Consider the following 21,127-nt stretch of genomic DNA (forward strand, 5'->3'; position numbering starts at 1 on the left):
GCCCTTGGAAGGCAGGGTCAGTGTGTGTATCTATTATTTATTACTCTATTTTGTTAACGAGGTGTACATCCCCTGACTGCGAGCCAGTCCTTGGGCCGGGTTGGTCTCTCTCCCTGGCCCAGTCGTCCATTCCAAGCCCTCAGTCCAGTGCTCCGCACATAGTAATCACTCAATCCGTACGATGGGATGAATTAAATGAATATCGGTGGCCGCAGTCCTCGGAAGGCAGGCTCGCCGGGCGCCTGCGAGGAGGGAAATCCGGGCTTGGGGCCGCGGCCCGGGCGGCCTCCGTCAGGGGGCTGGCCCCGAGGTGCGCATGCGCGGGGCCGGGCTTCGGCGCGGCCCCGGCGGCGGAGGGGAGGCGGGGGGGGGGGCCCGTCCCCCGGGTGCGCGCGCGCGCTCCCGGGGCGCGCTCCCGAGGCAGGCCGGTGCGATCGGGCCCGGCGCGGCTGGACGCGGCCTGGGCGGCCGGAGCGGGAGCATGGCCGGCGTGGGCGCGGAGGGCTGAGCGCAGGAGCAGCCGCAGGACCGGCCGGCCAGCCACCCAAGAAGGTGAGCTCTCCGGGGGCCCAAGCCGGGCTCCCCCCGGGGCCGCTGCCTGCCCCGCAGGCCGGCCTCGCTGCCCCTCGCCCCGCAGCCTCCACCCCACTTGATCCCCCTTTTCTTCCCCCCCCCCCCCACCCCGCCGGACCGACTCCTCCCCTCCGCATTCCCTCCCGGTGAGCCGGGACTTCTCCCCGTCCAGCGCGCCTCCCCCCAGGACCGTCCCGACCCTCCTCCTCCTCCCCCCGACTCCGGCCACCACCAGCCCTCCCCACCCCCCCCCGTGACCTTGCAGTTTTTCCTCCATCCTCCTCCCATCCCCATGGATCCGGTCCTAATCCCAGCCTGGAAGACCCACCGGCCTCCCGCCGTCTCTGGGAAGTGATAATAACGATGATGGTATTTGCTAAGCGCCTACTATGTGCCCTGCACTCTTCCAAGCGGTGGGGAAGAATCAGGGTGATGAGGTTGTCCCAGGTGTCCTAATCCCCCTTTTAATAATAATAATGATGGTATCTGTTAAACCCTTACTCTGTGCCCAGCACTCTTCCAAGCGCTGGGGAAGATACAGGGTGATCAGGTTGTCCCAGGTGGGGCTCACGATCCTGATGATGGTATTTGCTAAGCGTTTACTCTGTGCCCAGCACTCTTCCAAGCGCTGGGGAAGAATCAGGGTGATGAGGTTGTCCCAGGTGGGACTCACAATCCTATTCCCCCTTTTAGTAATAATGATGGTATTTGTTAAGCGCCTACTATGTGCCCTGCACTCTTCCAAGCACTGGGGAAGATACAGGGTGATCAGGTTGTCCCAGGTGGGGCTCACGATCCTGATGATGGTATTTGTTAAGCGTTTACTATGTGCCCAGCACTCTTCTAAGCGCTGGGAAAGATACAGGGTGATGAGGTTGTCCCAGGTGGGACTCACAATCCTAATCCCCCTTTTAGTAATAATGATGGTATTTGTTAAGCGCCTACTATGTGCCCTGCACTCTTCCAAGCACTGGGGAAGATACAGGGTGATCAGGTTGTCCCAGGTGGGGCTCACGATCCTGATGATGGTATTTGTTAAGTGCTTACTATGTGCCCAACACTCTTCCAAGCGCTGGGGAAGATACGGAGTGATGAGGTTGTCCCAGATGGGGCTCACAATCCTAATTCCCCTTTTAATAATGATAATGATGGTATTTGTTAAACCCTTACTATGTGCCCAGCACTCTTCCAAGCGCTGGGGAAGAATCAGGGTGATCAGGGTGTCCCAAGTGGGGCTCACGATCCTGATAACGGTATTTAAGTGCTTACTATGTGCCCAGCACTCTTACAAGCGCTGGGGAAGATAGAGGGTGATGAGGTTGTCCCAGGTGGGGCTCACAATCCTAATCCCCCTTTTAATAATGATGGCATTTAAGTGCTTATTATGTGCCCAGCACTGTTTCAAGGACTGGGGAGGATACAGGATAATCAGGTGTCCCAATTGGTGTTCACAATCCTAATCCCCCTTTTAATAATAATGATGGTGTTTGTTAAATGCTCACTATGTGCAAACCACTGTTCCAAGCACTGGGGAAAATACAAGGTGATCAGGTTGTCCCAGGTGGGGCTCACAATCCTAATCCCCCTTTTAATAATAGTAATCATGATGGCATTTAAGCGCTCACTATGTGCAAAGTCCTGTTCTACGTGCTGGGGAGTTGCAAGGTGATCAGGTTGTCCCACGTGGGGCTCACAGTCTTAATGCCCATTTTACAGATGGGGGAACTGAGGCAGGGAGAAGTGAAGTGACTTGCCCAAACTAGGGGAATTAGGAAAAGCGGCAGAGCTGGGATTTGAACCCATGACCTCCGACTCCCCAGCCCGGGCTCTTGTCACTAGGCCAAGCTGCTAGAGCTGGAGAAATAGGGACCGGGGGTGGGGGACGACATTTAATTTGGACCCTCTGCTCCTCATTAATAGGAAAAGTCAAGGTTACGCAGTTGAGATTTTTATTTTTCTTTAGGATATTTGGTGGTGGTGGTGGTCAAGGAGGTCCCGTAAACCCATTATTGAGCGGTCGTCTGCTCCATTTAGAAATACCTTCACAGCTCTAGGTATGAAAAAGTGATGGTCCGGACTGTTGTGTGTGAAGGCAAGCTGGAAAATCCGGGCTTAGAGCTGCATGCGTAGGTTTAGTGGTGCATTTTCTTTTAAGACTCTTAGGGGGAGGAAAGTGCTTCTGTACAAATCAAGGTTCACATTTATCCCGGTCTCATTAAATTCTGGGACATGTTAAATGAGCAGGCAAATCACGTGAAATGCCAGTCAAAAGTGTATGTGTATGTGTGTCTTTCAAAAATAGTTCTTTGCAAAACATCTGGCATTAAATAACAAGCTATGTTGGAAATGACCTCTATCAGTTGGTTACCACCAGTAAATCTTGTGACTTTAAGGGAAAAAAAAAACCCAAAACCAAAAAACGAACTGCTCAGATTGGTTTAAAGCCATGCATTGTATGTGAAAATTCAGAAGAGCTGCTCGTTGGGAAAATCGATTGGCAGTTTAACCCTTTACAAAACTCCAGTTTTGGAAAGAATGATTTGGTCAATAGTCCCCAGTTGTTTTCATCATCATTTGTCACTTGGATTTCACCCACTCTCAACCCCACAGCACTTCTTTTCCTATCTGTAAATTATTGATATTAATGTCTGACACATCCCCCCCATACTGTAAACTCATTGTGGGCAGGGAATGTGTTTACTGACTCTGCCTCATTGTACTCTCCCAAGCGCTTTGTACAGTTTTCTGCCCACAGTAAGTGCTCAGTAAATACCACTTATTAGATTAATTGAACAATGAACACTTACCGAGGATCTCCAGCCAAATCCCCAGCTTCCCGTAAATTATCGTTTGTTGTCTGAGTCGTGGCCCTTATGGGATACGGGGGGAGGGGGGTTTAGAAGGCCTTGAACATGGTCCCTACTTTTGAAGAGAAAAATCCATTGCTTTAAAGAAGCTGCGTGGTCTAGAGAAAAGAGAACGGGCCTGGGTGTCAGAGAGCTTGGGTTCTAATACTGGCTCTGCCACTTGTCTGCTGTGTGACCTCAGCCTAGTCACTTAACTTCTCTGTGCCTCAGTTATCTCATCTGTGAAATGGAGAGTAAGACTGAGAGCCCTATATGGGACAGGGACTGTACCCAACCCGATTATTTTGTATCTGCCCCAATGCTTAATATACTGCCTGGCACAGAGAAAGTGCTAAACAAATACCACAGTTATCTGTTGCTTTAAATTTCAGTTTATTTTTACCAGCAGTTTTTCCATCAAGGCGTTAATTAAGGTGATGGTTAGACTCTTAGAAGTTAGAGGAGGGAAGGCCCACTTTATAATATTTGAAATTAAAAGAGTTTTCAAATTTAAGGTGACTGCATTTGTAGAACTAGGAGAAGACTACGTTGAGATGAAATTTGACCAGTAAAACAAGACTTTAAAATTTTAACTCGGGGCTTTTTTGCTCCAAATAGTTTACATTTTTTGGTAATAGAGATTATGTACCCAGATATTAACTCCAAAGGAGTTTTTGCTTCTGTGCTTTACCAGGTCAGTATTCTCATCTTGGGCATCCCGCTGGCACCGTGACCTCCAACTGTGGTGGTGGCGGCGGCACTTCTGAGAAGCAGCGAGGCTTAGTGGAAAGAGCCCGGGCTGGGGAGTCAGAGGTTGTGGGTTCTAATCCCAGCTCTGCCACTTGTCTGTTGTGTGACCTTGAGCAAGTCACTTCACTTCTCTGGGCCTCAGTTACCTCATCTGTAAAAATGGGGAAGGTGAACCCCACATGGGACAATCTGATTACCCTGTATCTACCCCAGCGCTTAGAACAGTGTTCAGCACATAGTAAGCACTTAGCACATACCATCGTTATTATTATTCTGATTTGGGGTTACTGTGGCATGGCTCTCGAAACTGCAGCCTCTGTCGGCATGTGCCCAGGCTTCCCCACAGGATGCCTCTTAGGAATGGGACAGGAAGGAGACAAGGCATCAGAAACCTTTAAACATGTCTAGTTATGTTCCTCTCAACAGAATGAACCCTCATCTGTCCCTTCCCTTCCCTCCCCTCTCTCCTTCTCCCCCTGCCCTTCTCCTTTGGCCACCCCCCTCCCCTTTGCCAGTTGGCCTCCTGAGATTCAGTTCATTCTTCCTCTTAAATTCCAGCCATGTGACAGGATTTCCGAGAGGTAGGTCTGTGACCCTTTTTGGTCAGCACCATCTTGTTTGAATTTGAGCAAACAAGCACAAGTTGTAAACTCTTGCATGACCTGGTGCAAAATTGGGTCGGAGGTAATTGTACTCTGCCAAGGCCCAGCGGCATAGTGGGGTGATTTGGAGGTAACCGTGCTTGCCCTAGTTGAGTTGTGCAGCGATGCCTACATCTCTTGGAACTGTTGCCTCAATGACGGCAACCATTTTTGATTGCTGATATCCAAATTAAATGTTGTTCTATAGCACCTGGCCTACATTGAGCCCAGAAGCATTCTGGCAGGCCTTTTGTGATGGGGTGGTTGCAGTAGGCTATCCCAGTCTCTGGGAATCCTAGCCTCAAGGATAAAGCATAAAGAAAAAACCTTGTCCTAAGAGTCTGACTATCCCACTGACTTGGTGTTTTGGGGGAAGCGGGAAATGGGGGGGGGGGGGATGGTTTGCCAGTAGTTTGTCAGGAAGCTCTTAATGGCCCTTTTAGAACAAAGATACTCAAATAATATTTTGCTAAAGCCATGATTGGAGTTAGCCAACATATTTGTGGTGGCAACTTTCCTGATACAGTTTTGAGTTCAGGGTATCTAGACAAGTACAAAATAAATGACATGAAAAATGAAATTTTCAGTGAGGACATTCGTTTGGATTTAGGTGGTGGCTATACTACATCAAGATGATCTATTCTAAGAAATTCTCTGTACACACTGAAACTTGCAAGGGGAATTATGTGTATAAAAACTTCAGAAACTGTTATCATATAGCAAGACTAAATAAGCTATCAAATTGAATCTCTAAATTGAGAACTTGCACCTTTTTCAGTGAGTGAAGTAAGTTGAGTTTTAGGAACTGGTGGAATCATGTTCTATTATGCATTCATCAAGTACAACAAAATGTGACGGACACCTGAAAACTCTCTTAGGGTGTTTTCAAGGAGTCACTCGGTAGTGGATTTACCTCATTAGCCTAACAAGGCCGTGGTCTGCAGTGGGAATTTTTGTAGCCTCTCTCCTGGACTGCTCGCATGTCTTGGCCACTCTGCAAGAACATTGTGGGGGGGGTGAGGGGTGGGGGGGGGTGAGGAGAGAGAGAGAGAGAGAGAGTCTCTCATGGGCTCAGGGAAACCAGAAACACTAGTCAGCTACTGTAACTGCGAGAAAAATTGAGGGAAAAGTTGAGAAATGAAAGTCAGTCAATCAGTGGTATTTATTGAGTGCTGTATTAAGTGCTTGGAAGAGTTCAGTACCGTGGACCTGGTAGAGGTGATCCCTGTCCACATATGTGGGGATTAAATGTTCAACATGTTATATAGAAAAACTTTAAGAAGAAATTCTTACCATTATACAGTAATAGCTAAAACTCAGATGATTTCATATCTGCTTTTGTTGTTTTTAATAATGATAATGTTGGTATTTAAGTGCTTACTATGTGCTGAGCACTGTTCTAAGTGCTGGGATAGATACAGGGTAATCAGGTTGTCCCACGTGAGGCTCATAGTCTTAATCCCCATTTTACAGTTGAGGTAACTGAGGCCTAGAGAAGTTAAGTGACTTGCCCCCAAGTCATACAGCTGATAAGTGGCGGAGCTGGGATTAGAACCCATAACCTCTGACTCCTAAACCCATGCTCTTTCCCCTGAGCCACACTGCTTCTCTAGCAGTAGATAGCAGTAATGAGTTCTTATGAGTGTTGTTGAAAAGGAAACTTAATAGGGTGTTTTTGAAGATATTTAAGTCCTCCTATATGAAAGAGGCTGTTTTAAACAATATGGCTGTGCCCTTCAAGTAATTCTCTGATTTACAACACAGTTGGTTCCAGAAAACTGTCATCCTCAGTAATCAGTCAATCGATGGTATTTATTTAGTGCTTCCTATGTGCAGAGCACTGTACTAAGTGCTTGGGAAAGTACAATTTAACAGAGTTGGTAGGCATGTTCCCTGCCCACAACAAGCTTACAGTCAAGAGGGGGTGATAGATAGGAATATAAGTAAATAATGGTTATGTCCTTAAGTGGTGAGGGAGGGATGAATTAAGGGTGCAAATCCAAGTGCAAGGGCAGTGTAGAAAGGAGTGGGAGAAAAGGAAATGAGGGCTTAGTTTGGGAAGGCCACTGGGGGGGTTATGTGCCTTCAATAAGGCTTTGAAGATGGGGAGAATGATAGTCTTTTGTTTTGTCTTCATCTTTGGTTGTGTGATGAGGGAGGGTGTTTAAGGCCAGAGGCAGGATGTGGGTGAGAGGTCGGCTGCGGTAAGATAGATGAGATTGAGGTACAGTGAGTAGGTTGGCATTAGCGGAGTGAAATGTGCGGGTTGGATTGAAGGAGAGCAGGGAAGTAAGGTAGGAGGGGACAAGCTGATTGAGTGCTTTAAAGCCAATTATGAGGAGTTTCTATTTGCAGAAGTGGATGGACAACCACTGGAAGTTCTTGAGAAGGATCGAACACATTTGTTGAAAAATGATCCAGTCAGCAGGGTGAAGTATGGACTGAAATGGGGAGAGACAGGAGGTAAGGAAGTCAGCAAGAAGGCTAATACCATAATCATGGCGGAATAGGCTAAGTGCTTGGATTAACGTGGTAGCAGTTTGGGTGGAGAGGAAAGGATGGATTTAGCAATGGATGAGCTGACAGGATTTAGTAACAGATTGAATATATGCGTTGAATGAAAGAGAGGAGTCAGTCAGTCAATCGTATTGAGTGCTCATTGTGTACAGAACACTGTACTGAGTCCTTGGGAGAGTAAAGACTAGCAATATAACAGACATATTCCCCACCCACAGTAAGCTTACAGTCTAGAGGGGGAGACAGACATTATTATAAATTACCGATCTGTATATAAGTCCTGGGAGTGGGGATGAATAAAGGGAGCAAGTCAGGGTGACACAGAAGGGAGTTGAAGAAAAGGAAAAGGCGGCTTAGTCAGGAAAGACCTCTTTCCTGTTTATTCAACACTTAACTGTTTACAGAGCACTGTACTAAGTAGTTGGGAGAGTATAATGCAACAGAGTTGGAAGACATGTTCCATGCCCACTAGGAGATTTCAGTCTAGACAGGGAGACCGATGCTAAAATGAATAAATTATAGATATGTACTTAAATACTGTGGAGTTGAGGGTCGAATGAATATCAAGTGCTTCAAGAGTATAGAAGTAAGAAAGAAGGAAGAGGGAGAAGCAGCATGGCCTAGTGGAAAGAGCAGGGGGCCTGGAAGTCAGAGGACCTGGGTTCTAATCCCAGCTCTACTACTTGTGTGCTGTGTGATCTTGGGCAAGTCACTTAACTTCTTTGTGCCTCAGTTACCTCATCTGTAAAATGGGGATTAAAACTGTGAGCCCCATGTGGGACATAGACTGTGTCCAACCTGATTATCTTTTATCTACCCCAGTGCTTAGTACAGTGCCTGGCACATAGTAAGTGCTTAACAAATAACATTTAAATAATAGAGAGAAGGAATAGGGGAAAAGGAGCTTAATTGCATAAGTCCTCTTGGAGATGTGATTCAAGTAAGGCTGAAAGATGGAGAGTATGACGGTCTCTTGTAGGCAGAGAGGGAGGACGTTTCATGCCCAGAGGGAGGACTTGGGCCAGGGGTCAGCAGCCAGATAGATGAGATTGAGGTACAGTGAGTAAATTGGTATTAGAGGAGTGAAGTGTACAGAGTAGGTTGTAGTAGGAAATCAGTGAAGTAAGGTAGGCCGGGGTGAGCCAATGGAGTGTTTTAAAGCCAATTATGAGGCATTGCCAGTTGATGCATAGGTAGATGGGCAACCCCTGGAGATTCTTGAGTGGGGAGGCATGGACTGAACATTTTTTTTAAGAAAAATGATCCGGGCAGCAGAGTGAGATATGGATTGGAGTGGGGAGAGCCAGGGGGCATGGAGGTCAGCAAGGAGGCTGATGAAATGATCAAAGCAGGTTCTGATTGGTGCTTCAATCAGCGTGTTTGTTTGGATGAAGAGGAAAGTGTGGATTTTGGTGGTGGTGTGAAAATAGAACCAACAGATTGAATAGGTAGGTAAAATGGGAGAGATGAGTCAAGGATAAAGTCGAGCTTAAGGGCTTGTGAGACAGGCAGGATAGCGCCTATTACCTCCAGTTGTGGGAAAGACAAGGGGAAGACCAGGGTAAGGATGGGAAGATCAGGAGTTCTGTTTTGAATATGTGAATAATAATAATAATAATACCTGTGGTATTTGTTAAGCACTTGGTATTTGTTAAGCACTTACTGAATGCCAGGCACTGTACGAAGAGCTGGGGTGGATACAAGGAAATCGGGTTGGACGCAGTCCCTGTCCCACTTAGGGCTCACAATCTTCATCCCCATTTTCGGATGAGGTAACAGGTGCAGAGAAGTAAAGTGACTTGTCCAAGCCCACACAGCAGGCAAGTGGAGGAGCTGGGATTAGAACCCATGACCTTCTACTCCCAGGCCCGTCCTCTAACCACTACGCCACCCACACTAAAGTTCGATGTGTTGGTGGGACATTCAGGTAGAGATAACCTGAAGGCAGGAGGATATGCAAGACTGCAGAGAAGGAGAGAGCTCAGAACTGGAGACGTAAAATTGGGAGTCATCTGCATAACTGCATGGTAGTTGAAGCCATGGTAGTGAATAAGTTCTCCAAGGGAGCGGTTGCCTATGGAGAATAGAAGGGGGCACAGAACTGAATCTTGAGGGACTTCCACAGTTAGAGGGTGGGAGGCAGAAGTTGAGCCTGCAGAAGAGTCTGAGAAGAAGTGATTAGAGAGAGAGGCGGTGAACCAGGAGAGGAGATTGTCATTGAAGCTTAGGTTCGATTGTGTTTCCAAGGAGAAAGGGCTTGTCCTCAGTGTCAAAGGCAGCTGAGAGGTTGAGAAGGATTAGGATGGAGCAAAGGCTTTTTGATTTGGCAAGAAGGTGGTCATTTGTGACCTCAGAGAAGGCAGTTTCTCTAGAGTGAAGGGGACGAAAGCTAGAATGGAAGGGGTCAAGGAGAGAATTTGAGGAGAGGAAGTGGAGGCAACGGGAACCAATTTTCTTGTAGGAATGATGTTATAAGTGAGGGATTGGATACTGAATCAAGGCTGGTACTCATTTTTTTACCAAAAATATCCAGACTTGTATACTCACTCAATTTTAGAAGAGCAGTGGCTTCTTTGATGCATTTATATTGAGTCAGGGAGTTTCCATGGAAGAGTAGCTAACTTTTACGTCATGGAAAATAAATTGGATATTTCGGTCCTCGTTGATGATCAACTTTGTCATCCGTCCTACTCTGTGATCAGTCCTACTTTGACTTTGGTCCTACTTTGTGATCAGAAGGACTCCCTACCCCCTTTAAATCTCCTCTCCCTCTCCCTCCCCCACAGTGCATCCCTTTAAAATTGTTTCCCCATTTCTCCAGGGTGCCATTGTAGGCTCGCACCCCCAAAGCTAAGTGTCACAAAGCAGGCTTGATGCTGAAATGGTGTAAATTTAGAGAGGTTATCTCGAAACTCAAGGCGTCTCAAGTCGAGCACTGCCTGCAATAAAATTTTCTTAATAATAGAGTTGAGTTTTGTGTCAATATAGAAGTTCTAGGCCTTCTTTTGAAATACTGTATTCTTTCAGATTTGAGTCTTGGAAGAGAGTTTTTATACACAAGGATCTGTACTGTGATGAACTGTCATAAATATGCTTATACTTCAAAAGGATGCTTTGTAGCCTGGGAACAGTTAGCTAGCTTCTGTTAGTCTTGTGTAAGATGTCCTCTTGCTTATGAACTCAGACTGATTTAGTAAGATTTATCTCAATTTATTTTTTTTTTCTTTTGCAGTGCTTTGAGATCCCTAGAAAAGCTGACTTCTATTTTAAAAATATGAGGACCAGAGAAACTGGTGATTTAAGTTTCTATGTGTTTGCAGGTGCTTTTACTCTAACAGATACCTGATATAATATTCATCCTTTCATGGGAGAATTGGTAATACCACTAGGGTAGTGAAATTAAAGAATTGTTATTGGCCTTTATTTTCTAACTCCTCTAACCATTTTTCATTTTTATCATAATTTCAAGAGTCAGATTTTATTATGTCTGAGAAACAGTTTCTCTACAACAACGCAATGTCTAACTTCAGTTGAGGGAGAGAAACTAACGTATAGGACTTTGGTAGACTCCAGATTCTGAGAAGGATGATCAATTTTCCTCACGTTCATTTTGTAGAAGTTTTTCGGTACGTTCCAAATGAGGGGACGGGTTCATGGGAGTGGCTGAAGAGATAGCAGCAGCCTTAGAGGAGGCTGCAGAAAAGAGGTTGGAGAGAATAGGTCTATAGGAACTGGGGAAAAGAGAACCTGGGTGGTCAGGGAGAATACCGTCCAGGGAGACCCTGCTTGTGCTAAGCTTCTCCCCAGTTCTTTCAAACCCCCTTTACTGCTCTTCCACCACATTTCCTGGGGGAATCCCTCTTTTTCCATGGCCCTTTTGCTGCTCCTTTAACGATATGGCAGGATACATGTGTTCCTTCAAAAACTGCTAACATGCATAGAATTTTCTGATGACTAAATAATAGCCCTTCTGTGTTAATATAGTAAATTAACAGAGTAGCTCGTTTAGAGGATAATTTTTCAGGAGTTTATAAAAGCAATTTCTATCATCTTAATTACCCAGTGCAAATCTCTGTGCTAAACTTCTGAAAATAGAACATCAGCTGTTGATGGGTGGGGTGGTTGAACAGGACTATGTAACATGATTGACAGAAATAAGAGTAGATGGGGATCAAAAAAACTCTGGAAGGCAGACTCAGAGTGCAGATACTCTATTATGTTTACCCTTTCAAAAATCAAAATATTTTTCGAATTAACCAAAGGTCTTGGCAACACTGAATAAGGTATTCAGCCCACCCTTTCAACTGCTGTAGCCTTCATGTGCACATCTATTTGTCTCTTTGTTAGTTTTTGTCTTTAGTATTTGTTTCTATATTTTTATTCTTTCTTTCATTCATTCATTCAATTGTATTTATTGAGCCCTTACTGTGTGCAGAGCACTGTACTGAGCACTTGGAATGTGCAGTTCTTAGTTGTACATGTGGTAATTTGTGTTCACTTGTCTCCCCGTTAGAATGAAAGTTCCTTCGATTAATCGGCTAGCCCATGGGCTCCTTGTTAGCTCACCGGCCCTTCACCTAGCCTATGGACTTCTTGTAGGCAGGGAACGGGGGTGGGGTAGAGAAGTAGCATGGTGTAGTAGATAGAGAGTGGGCCTGGGAGTCAGAAGGTCATGGGTTCTAATCCCAGCTCCTCTGCTTGTGTTCTGTGTGACTTTGGGCAAGTCACTTCACTTCTCTGTGCCTCAGTTCCCTCATCTGTAAAATGGGGATTGAAGCTGTGAGCCCCACATGGGACAAGGACTGCGTCCAACCCGATTTACTGGTTTCCACCTCAGTGCTTAGTACAGTGCCTGGTACATAGTAAGTGCTTAACAAATACTATCATTACTATTATTATTACTAATACTAGTGCTACTTGTGAGCCCCTTGGGCAGCAATTTTATCTCTTTGGTTGTAACTTAGGAAGCACTATCCTGTGGTACACTCAGTAGGTGCTCACTAAATACCATTGTTGATGGTTAATGAATGACCAGTTCTCTGTGAAAAGCCTGACCTAGAGCCTGAGTTTAATGGAACCTGTCATTTGGGGACAGTGCATGCTCAGTATTCTTTTTGACCCCGGACTCAACTAGATAGTGACCTATGAACGTCCTGTAATTATTCCTAAGGAAGTCCATCCTTGGGTTGTTGAAGGGCTACCATGCTTGAACCTTCAGCTCTTATTTTCTGCCTGACCAGCAGTAAACCCAAGGTACAGTGTTTTGCTCAGAGCGTAATATGCTGCATATGTGTTCTTGGTTTCCAGTGTCACCCCTTTCACAGTGTGTTATGGTGAGAACATTTTAATTACAGTGTTTATTAGGTAACCCCCTGCAAAACACAGGCTACTTCACTGTAATAATCATTCTTTGAAATGGTGTAGCATACCAGATCAGATTATGGGATGAGTTCCATCTCAGACCTCCTTTCTGGATCATTATCAGACTCTCTGCTGGCTGGAGGCATTGAGACAGCCTAGGTAGGTGACCACCCCCAACCCATAATGGGGATCATATCTGGGCACCTAGTTAAAAGCCCCCTTTTCACCATGTGGGGATATTTTGAGAAAACAAAGAAAGCAGAGGTTAATAGTACTACAGTAGTGCCATTCTTTTTCTTCCTGAACAGAAGGAAAGGTTGGGAGGATGTCTTGATCTAGTGTCCTGCACACTTTTGAAGAACAATTATTACAAGTGAATTACCTTTGTTTTCTCTGAAGGTGAGTAGCCGCCAGATCAAACAGGAGAAATTCTACAAATGATTGGTAAGAGAGGTGGAGGGGGCAAGATCATATGAAAAACAGTGAGTGCAATTCAGTGACTCTGAAACAGTTGCCTCCCGTGCAAAGAGATTTCCACAAGGTTGCCTTGGAGACATCCATGGGTGCCCAAAGGAGGCCTCTAGGTGGATGACAAGGCCTCAAAGTCCAGGTAGTAAATTGCGACCTTTGCCTGGAGGGTTATTCTGGCTCAGTCATGGCACTAAGAGAAGAGGGTGCAGTCTGGGTGCAGTCAACAAGAAATTGTCCTCTTTGAGAACAATGATGCTCCCTTTTGAGCTGAAATCGAAGGGTGTGAACAGTCGGTTAGCTTGTCAGAGGTTGTAGGAAATGGCGTGCCATCTCATCTTTTTCACAGGGGTGGAGGAGGAAGATAAGTAAGGTGATTAACTTGAGGTATTTGGAATGATGGTTCTTAGGAGAGGAACTTAAGGTTGGTACAGGGTATAGTCTGGGAGTCAGTGAACTAGAGCCACAATTGACTTGCTCTGTTAACTGAAGTGACCACTACTGCATTTCATTTAGAGCTCAATTGGAGTACTGGACAGTTGCAAACATTACGTTAACATTCTAGGGTAATTGGGTGTACCACTGGAGATTTTTGGATTCTTGAATCCTAGCATGAAATGCCTAGAGAGAGGTAGTTCTTCCTTTTCCAACTACCAGGAGATGAATAATATCTGTGGTATTTAAGTGCTTACTATGAGCAAAACACTATACTAAGCCCAGGAGTAGATACAAGATAATCAGCTCACAGTCCAAGTAAGAGGGACCAAAGATATTGAATCCCCATTTTGCAGTTGGGGGAACTAAAGCACAAAGAAGTTAAGTGACTTGCCTAAGGTCTCACAGTTGAAAAGCTGGTAGGGCTTCTTGGTGGAACTACCAATCTGTCAATAGTATTAAGAGCATTGAACTAAGCTCTTGGAAGAATATATTTAGAATTAGTATCATGATCCCTGACTTCAAGGAATTTATAATCTAGCAGCAGAGAGGGGACAGGCACACAAATAAATTACAGTTAGGAAGAAATAATAGCACTTATGAGATATGCATGTAAGTGCTACGGGGCATTGTGAGCCCATAAGTGCTTAGGTGGTGAGTAAGTGCTGATGTGGCAGTTGGTGAAGGATATAAAATTGGGAGATTGGAAATTAATGGGGAAAGTCCTCCTGAAAGAGATGTGATTTCAAAGACTGGGAAGATTGGAAGAGCTGTGGTTTGCTGGATACAAAGTGGGAGGGAGTTCCAGGCAGGAGGAAGGGTAGGATATGAGCAAGAAGTAAGTGGGTGGAGAAATCATAATGAGACACTGAGTAAGCTACCTTGAGAGAAATGAAGAGTGCAAACTGGGATGTAGTGAGAGAAGAGAGTGTTTAAGAGGAAGAATGCTGATTGAGAGAAATACTAATAATAATGTTGGTATTTGTTAAGGGCTTACTATGTGCAGAGCACTGTTCTAAGTGCTGGATTAAATACAGGGTAATGAGGTTGTCTCCCGTGAGGCTCACAGTCTTAATCCCCATTATACAGATAAGGGAACTGAGGCACAAAGAAGTTAAGTGACTTGCTCACAGTCACATAGCTGACAAGTGGCAGATCTGGGATTCGAACCCATGACCTCTGACTCCCAAGCCCGGGCTCTTTCCACTGAGCCATGCTGCTTCTCCAGTATGAAATATGGACTAGAGTGAGGAGAGCCTGGGGGCAAGGAGATCAGTGAGGAGGTTGATGCGGTAGAATGAATGAAGGCAGAGAGAGAGGAGGAACTCTCCAAGGAAGGGTGTGTAAACTGAAAAGAGAGTGGGGCCCAGAAAGGAGCCCACAGTTCAGGATTGGGTGGAATGGGGAAGAGCTGATGAAACAGACAAGGATTGGCCTTGGTTGGAAATGTCAAGAGAACCAATTGAATGAGGTATAGCAGGAATTCCAGAGTCCTCTGAGTTGGGAAAGAGGAAAGGTCATGGTATCTAGATAAAACTTTTCTGATAGGTTCACACTGACACTTTGTTTAATCTTTTTCTAATACCCATAGTTTCTAAAATTTTACTGTTTTTGTCAGTGACTTTACACTGGGGTAGAGGAATGTCTACTGTCTTGATATTTCCAGTTTTGGGTCCCTGCCCAGCTGTCGATAACTATCTATTGACCATCAGTTCTGTGATCATGAAACCCCGGGCTTGTGAAGATCAGAGTGTTCCAGATATTTAACTCTTTCCTCATCTTCTGTCCCCCACCATCTCATTCCCCTAATGACCTGGCCTTATACTTCATCAACAAAATTGAAATCATCAGGCGTAATCACCTTTACATCTCCCCTACTCCTCTCCAATCGCCCCCCACCTTCCCTGCCCTTTTAGTCTCCCCTTATATTCACTGCAGTAACTCAAGAAGAGATCTCTTGCCTCCTCTCTGAATGTACCCCCTCCACCCGTGCTTCTGACCCCATCCCTTCATACCGTTTTAAAATACATGCGCCCCCGCCCCCTTCCCTCCTTGACTGCCCTTTTCAGCCGTTTACTTTCTAATGGCTTCTTCCCCACTGCTTTCGAACATGTTTACGTATCCCCTTTCCTAAAAAAAAAACACAAAAAAAACCCCCTCCTTTGACCCCACAGCTCCCTCTGGTCATCGCCCCACTCCCTCCTGCCATCCCTCTTCAAACTTCTTGAGAGGGTTGTTTACCACTGCTGTCTTCGCTTCCTCTCCTCCAGTTCTCTCCTAGATCCTCTCCAATCTGGCATCTACCCCCTTCATTCCACAGAAACAGCCCTCTCTAAGATAACCAGTGGCCTTCTTCTCTCCAAATTTGGTGGCCTCTGATCCATTCTAATCCTCCTCAACCACTCAGCTACCTTTGACATTGTAGACCACCCCCTTCTCCTTGAAACTTTATCCAGTCTTGGCTTCGCTGACATTTTCCTCTCTTTGTTCTTTCTCTCTGACAGTTCTTTCTCAATCTCTTTTGCAGGCTCCTCCTCCTGCCTCCTACTCTCTGACATGGGGGTACTTCAAGGCTCATTACTGGGTCCTCTTCTATTCTCCATATATACTCACTACCTTGGAGAACTCATCCACTCCCATGACTTCAACTGCCATCCCTTTGCAGATGATTCCCAAATCTACATTTCCAGCCCTGACCCCTCTTCTCTGCAATCTCACTATTTCCTCCTGCCTTTAGGACATCTCTACCTGGATGTCCCTCTGACACCTCAAACTAAACTTGTCCAAAACTGAACTCCTTATCTTCCCACCCTGACCCCTACCCAACATTGTAGGCAATACTACTATCCTCCCTATCTCACAAACCCATAACCTTGGCGTTGCCCTCAACTCATCTCTCTCATTCCCCCTACATATTCAACCTGTCACCAAATCCTGTCAGTTCTGTCTTCACTACATTGTTCCTAGTGACCTCACTCCCTCCTATCTCTTCCCCACTCCAGCCCATACTTCACTTTGATGCATGGATCATTTTTCTAAAAAAAAGTTTAGTCCGTGTCTCCCAACACCTCTAGAACCCCCGGTGGTTGCTCATCCACCCCTGTATCAGACAGAAACTCCTTACCATTGGCTTCAATTCCCTCCCTCCCACCCCACTTACTGATCACCTACTACAGAACAAGCTGCACACTTTGCTTCTCTAGTGCCAGCTTACTTATTGTGCCCTTATCTTGTCTATCATGCAGCCAACCCCTTGTCTACATCCTCTTCCTAGACTGGAACCTCTCACCCTCTGCATACTCCAGACCACCACTCTCCCCCTCTTCAAAGCTACATTAAGGTCACATCTCCTCCAAGAGACCTTCCATGATTAAGCCCTCTTTTCCCTGGCTCCCTCTCCCTCCTTTGTTGTCTGTACACTTGGATCTGTAACATTTGGGCATATGATACTCACCCCACCCTCAACGCCACATAATTTATGTAGGTATCTTTGTTATATTAGATATTATATTGTCTGTCTCCCTCTCGAAATTGTAAGATTGTTGTGGGCAGGGAATGTGTCTGCCAATTCTGCTATATTTTATTCTCCAAGTTCTTAGTACAGTGCTCTTCACATAGTACTCAATAAATTCCATTGATTGATCGATTGAATGATGCACCATAGATAATGTGCCCTGAATCCTGCTTGAACTTCATTAGTGTGTAGAATATGAAGACTGTAAGGGCCCTCTAGACTGAAAGCTCACTGGGAACAGGGAGTGTGTCTGTTGTAGTGTTATGTTGTTCTCTTCCAAGCACTTAATACAGTGCTCTGCACACAGTAAAAGAGCTCAGTAAATATGATTGATTACGGTTGTACCAGATTCTCTTTTTTCAATGGGTTGTGAATATGTTTTTGAATTTGGCATTGCTAGATTTCATGAGACATGAGTTTCATTGTGAACAGAACTTTACCATTACCAGAAGTGGGGAGTCACTGTTCTTTTGCATAGTTCCCACTTGCGTGGGTTAAGTTTTGGCCTATTTTGAGGGGTTAGTAAATACTTTATCCTGGAGTTTTATGAAAGTAGCTATAATCAGTACCTTAAACTGTATGTGATTGTGAATTAATCAAAAGTATTTAGTGAGCATGTGCTAAATTTGGAGGGATGAACAAGGCGTCTAAGAGTTTATAGTCTAATTGAAGAAGTAAAAGAAAGGTAAAAAAAAAATTTTAAACACATGACTGAAACACAAATATACTTCTTTTTTTAGAAGTATTTATTAGATAAGTACCTGCATTCCTGAGGATTAAGCAACCTGTGGATTTGGGATTTTTACCGTTTTTGACTGTCTGAGCCACAGTGTGATCTGAACATATGATAATCATAAGAGTATGTTTTGTGAACATAATGCAGTTCTAAATATCAGTTTATGCTATTTTGTATCAAAATACACATATTTTAACATAATAGAGAAGCAGTGTGGTTTAGCTGATAAAGCACAGGCCTGGGAGTCGGAAGGACCTGGGCTATAATTCCAGCTCTGCCACATCTCTGCTGAGTGACCTTGGGCAAATCACTTGACTTCTCTGAGCCTCAGTTACCTCATCTGTAAAATAGGGATTAAGAGTTGGAACCTTATGCAGGACAGGGACTATGTCCAATCTGATTAACTGTATCTACGCCAGTGCTTAGAACTATGCTTGACACATAGTCAGTGCCTAACAAGTACCATTATTATTATTAAAACTAATCCTTTCACCCTGAACACAAGATGATAAAATTTGTCCAGCATGCCAAGATATGTACAGTTGCCATATCTTTATACTGCACAGTGTGTACATTTGGGTTAGTTTTGGATTGTAGATTTTACAAGCGGTTAGACAAGTGCTGAGAGTTTTTCAGAAGGATTGGAGTGACAAGAACCAGGTGCAGGTAACCTGAGAAGGATATGTGCAGTTTTTAGTAGAGTTTCTAAGAAGGTTAAGGAGGGAGTTTTTTGGCTGGAATGGGAGAGAAGACAATCCCAGTTGGGAAATTGGCATATAGGTAGGAAATTTCCAAATGGGGCTGGTTAGTAGATTTATTTGACTGGAACTGAAAACTGGAGTTCATCCACCAGGCGTTAAGGACAGTTAGGGAACCAGAAGGTGGACATTTAGAGAACCAGAAGTTGGTGGGTCTTAAAAGCCACGGTCCAGAGTTTTAATTGGATAAGAGTATTGCTTTGGGAGTTCTTGTCCCCAGACTTCTACCCAGGCCTCACTCTGGTGGAAGGGTAGGGGTGGGTGTAACAGCTAGAAGACTTAGGGGGTGCCTGTTGGGCAGTGTCATCAGTGGGAAAGGCTTTTGATGGAAGAACCGCCCAGGTATTGCGTGAGCTGGACAGGTTGAGCAGGAATCCTGAGAACTAGCTGGCTAATTTAGGCGGTGAAGACCACAGTGGCTAGTGAACTTCCTTCTGGGTTCTGGCTTCTCTATTGCCATCCTAGTCACTGTACCTCAATCTCGTCTGTCTAGCTGCTGAACCCTCTCCCACATCCTGCCCCGGCCTTCGTGCCTGACAGATGATCACTCTTCCCACCTTCAAAGCCTTATTAAAATCACGTCTCCTTCAAGAGGCCTTCCCCGACTAATCTCTCATTCTCCCTACACCCCCCCCCCCCATCCCCACTCTGTGCCACCCTTGCACTTGGATGTGTACCCTCTGTTCACCCCCACCCTCAACCCCAAAACATATATCGATAGTTTATTTTAATGTCTGTTTCTCCCTTTAGACTGTAAGCGTCTTCTGCTGAGACATGCATGGCTGCCAACTCTCTTACATTTTACTCTCCCAAGCTCTGCCTCTTTCCAACCTCCTAGTTTTCTCTCTTCCATCTGGAGCAGCCAGGCAAGATTTGGGTGATTTGGTCCTAAGAGCCATCAAAGGGACTGAATGCCTGCATATTTTAATCTTCATATTTAGCCCTTCATCTTTAGTAAATGGATCACCAGGGCTAAGAGAAATGCCAATTTCTTCAGCTCTTGTTACCCTGATATGCACAACTGTGCCATTGAATTTAGCTACACCAAGTATTTTTGCAACCGGTGTATAAGTCCTTGGCAGTACTTAAAGAATCTTAAGTGGGATAGGGCCAATAGGGCAGTAGTGGCTGCCTCTGAGCTGCTCCCTGATGGGCTTCCAGGTGAAGTGAGAACTCTTGGGAACACAGCGAAAAACAGAGTAGCAGTAGGTGAGAAGAACAGTTCCTTCTGTTTTCATGGCCATCAATTCCCTGAGATCTCTGCTCGGAGGACAGCAGTCAGGGACTCCTTAACTCCAGAGTTCCAAATTCTGGGCAGTTGGCTGGAGTGGCAGTGCAAGAGCAGTTTTCTTCACACCGAAAGATGATGATAATAATGGTAATGGTAATGGTATTAGTAGAGTGCTTGGCATATAGTAAGCCCTTAACCGTATGACCCTAATCTTTTAATTTTTTGTCTTCAAGTCTTCCAAAACCAGTTGTAGAGTGCACTAAGATCATGCTGGAATGAACTTTTGGAAGGAATTATGGCCTTTAAAAAAAAATCTCTACCTTTTAGCTGGGTTTTAATTCCATTCAAATTGGTTTTGTCTTTATCTTTTTAGTGTTGTCTTCTTTTGGAAAACTTTTTCTAAGTCCTGTTTATTTAGCTCCCATTTACATTGCAGTTGATGGTTTTTTGTATCTTCAGTCCCATGCCATAATGGGCTTTCCCTTCATCCTTTCATACTATTTGGAAAGGGTTCATATTATTTATTGATAATTATGATTAGAGTAGTGCTATCTCATCAAAACAAGATCTCATGTTTTCAGACTTGTTTTTTTAAAATATTTGTTTTGCTTTGATTTGTTTCGCAGAGCATCCAGGTCCTCTGACTCCCAGGCCAATGCTTTTTCCACCAGGCCACGCTGCATCAGGGGTAACGGTTAAATTGATGATGGGCCTTATGTAATGTAAAAAAGAACAACTTATTGTACCACATTCAGTGGTGCATATTGAGAGCTTACTGTAAAGTCAAGGAGTTTACAGTCATGTGATGTACAATGTAGTGATCTCTATCTCATGAATTTCACTGCCTACCCCTTGAGGGATTCCCGCAGAGCCACAGAGGCAGAAGAGATTGAAACTGAGCATCTAGAGAGATAGGAGAACCAGGAGAGGACAGTGTCCATGAAGCCAAAGTTGAATAATATTTCCAGGAGAAGGGGGTGGTCCTCAGAGTTGAAAGCAGCTGAGAGGTTGAGGAGAATAGTAGGACTGTCTTACTGGGTAGTCATTACTGATGGAACCACACACCAAGATCATGGTTCATGATAGATCCTTTTTATTTAAACATCCAGTGGTCCCACATGCTAGGGTACACCTTGCCAGCATAATCTGGTAGATGCATCCCTTCATCATCAGTGGTATTTATGATGAGCTCACTGTGTGCTGCTTGGGAAACTACAATACAATCGAGTTGGCAGACGAATCCCTGCCCCCAACAAATTTACAGTCTAGCGGGGGAGACGGACATTGATATAAATAA

At 44.9% G+C, this 21,127-nt stretch overlaps 1 protein-coding gene across 2 annotated transcripts in view; it reads left to right on the top strand.

The window, feature by feature from the left end:
* Window positions 1-412: 412 nt before the first annotated feature.
* Window positions 413-21,127, top strand: part of WWP1 (WW domain containing E3 ubiquitin protein ligase 1) — an 89,434-nt gene continuing 68,719 nt past the window's right edge. For both annotated transcript variants that reach the window (XM_029062180.2, XM_029062181.2), the window contains exon 1: window positions 413-552. The gene's annotated coding sequence lies outside the window, so the exon portion shown is untranslated. The remainder of the gene's footprint in view (window positions 553-21,127) is intronic.

The sequence above is a fragment of the Ornithorhynchus anatinus genome, chromosome 4 (assembly GCF_004115215.2).
Source record: "Ornithorhynchus anatinus isolate Pmale09 chromosome 4, mOrnAna1.pri.v4, whole genome shotgun sequence".
Lineage (NCBI taxonomy): Eukaryota > Metazoa > Chordata > Mammalia > Monotremata > Ornithorhynchidae > Ornithorhynchus > Ornithorhynchus anatinus.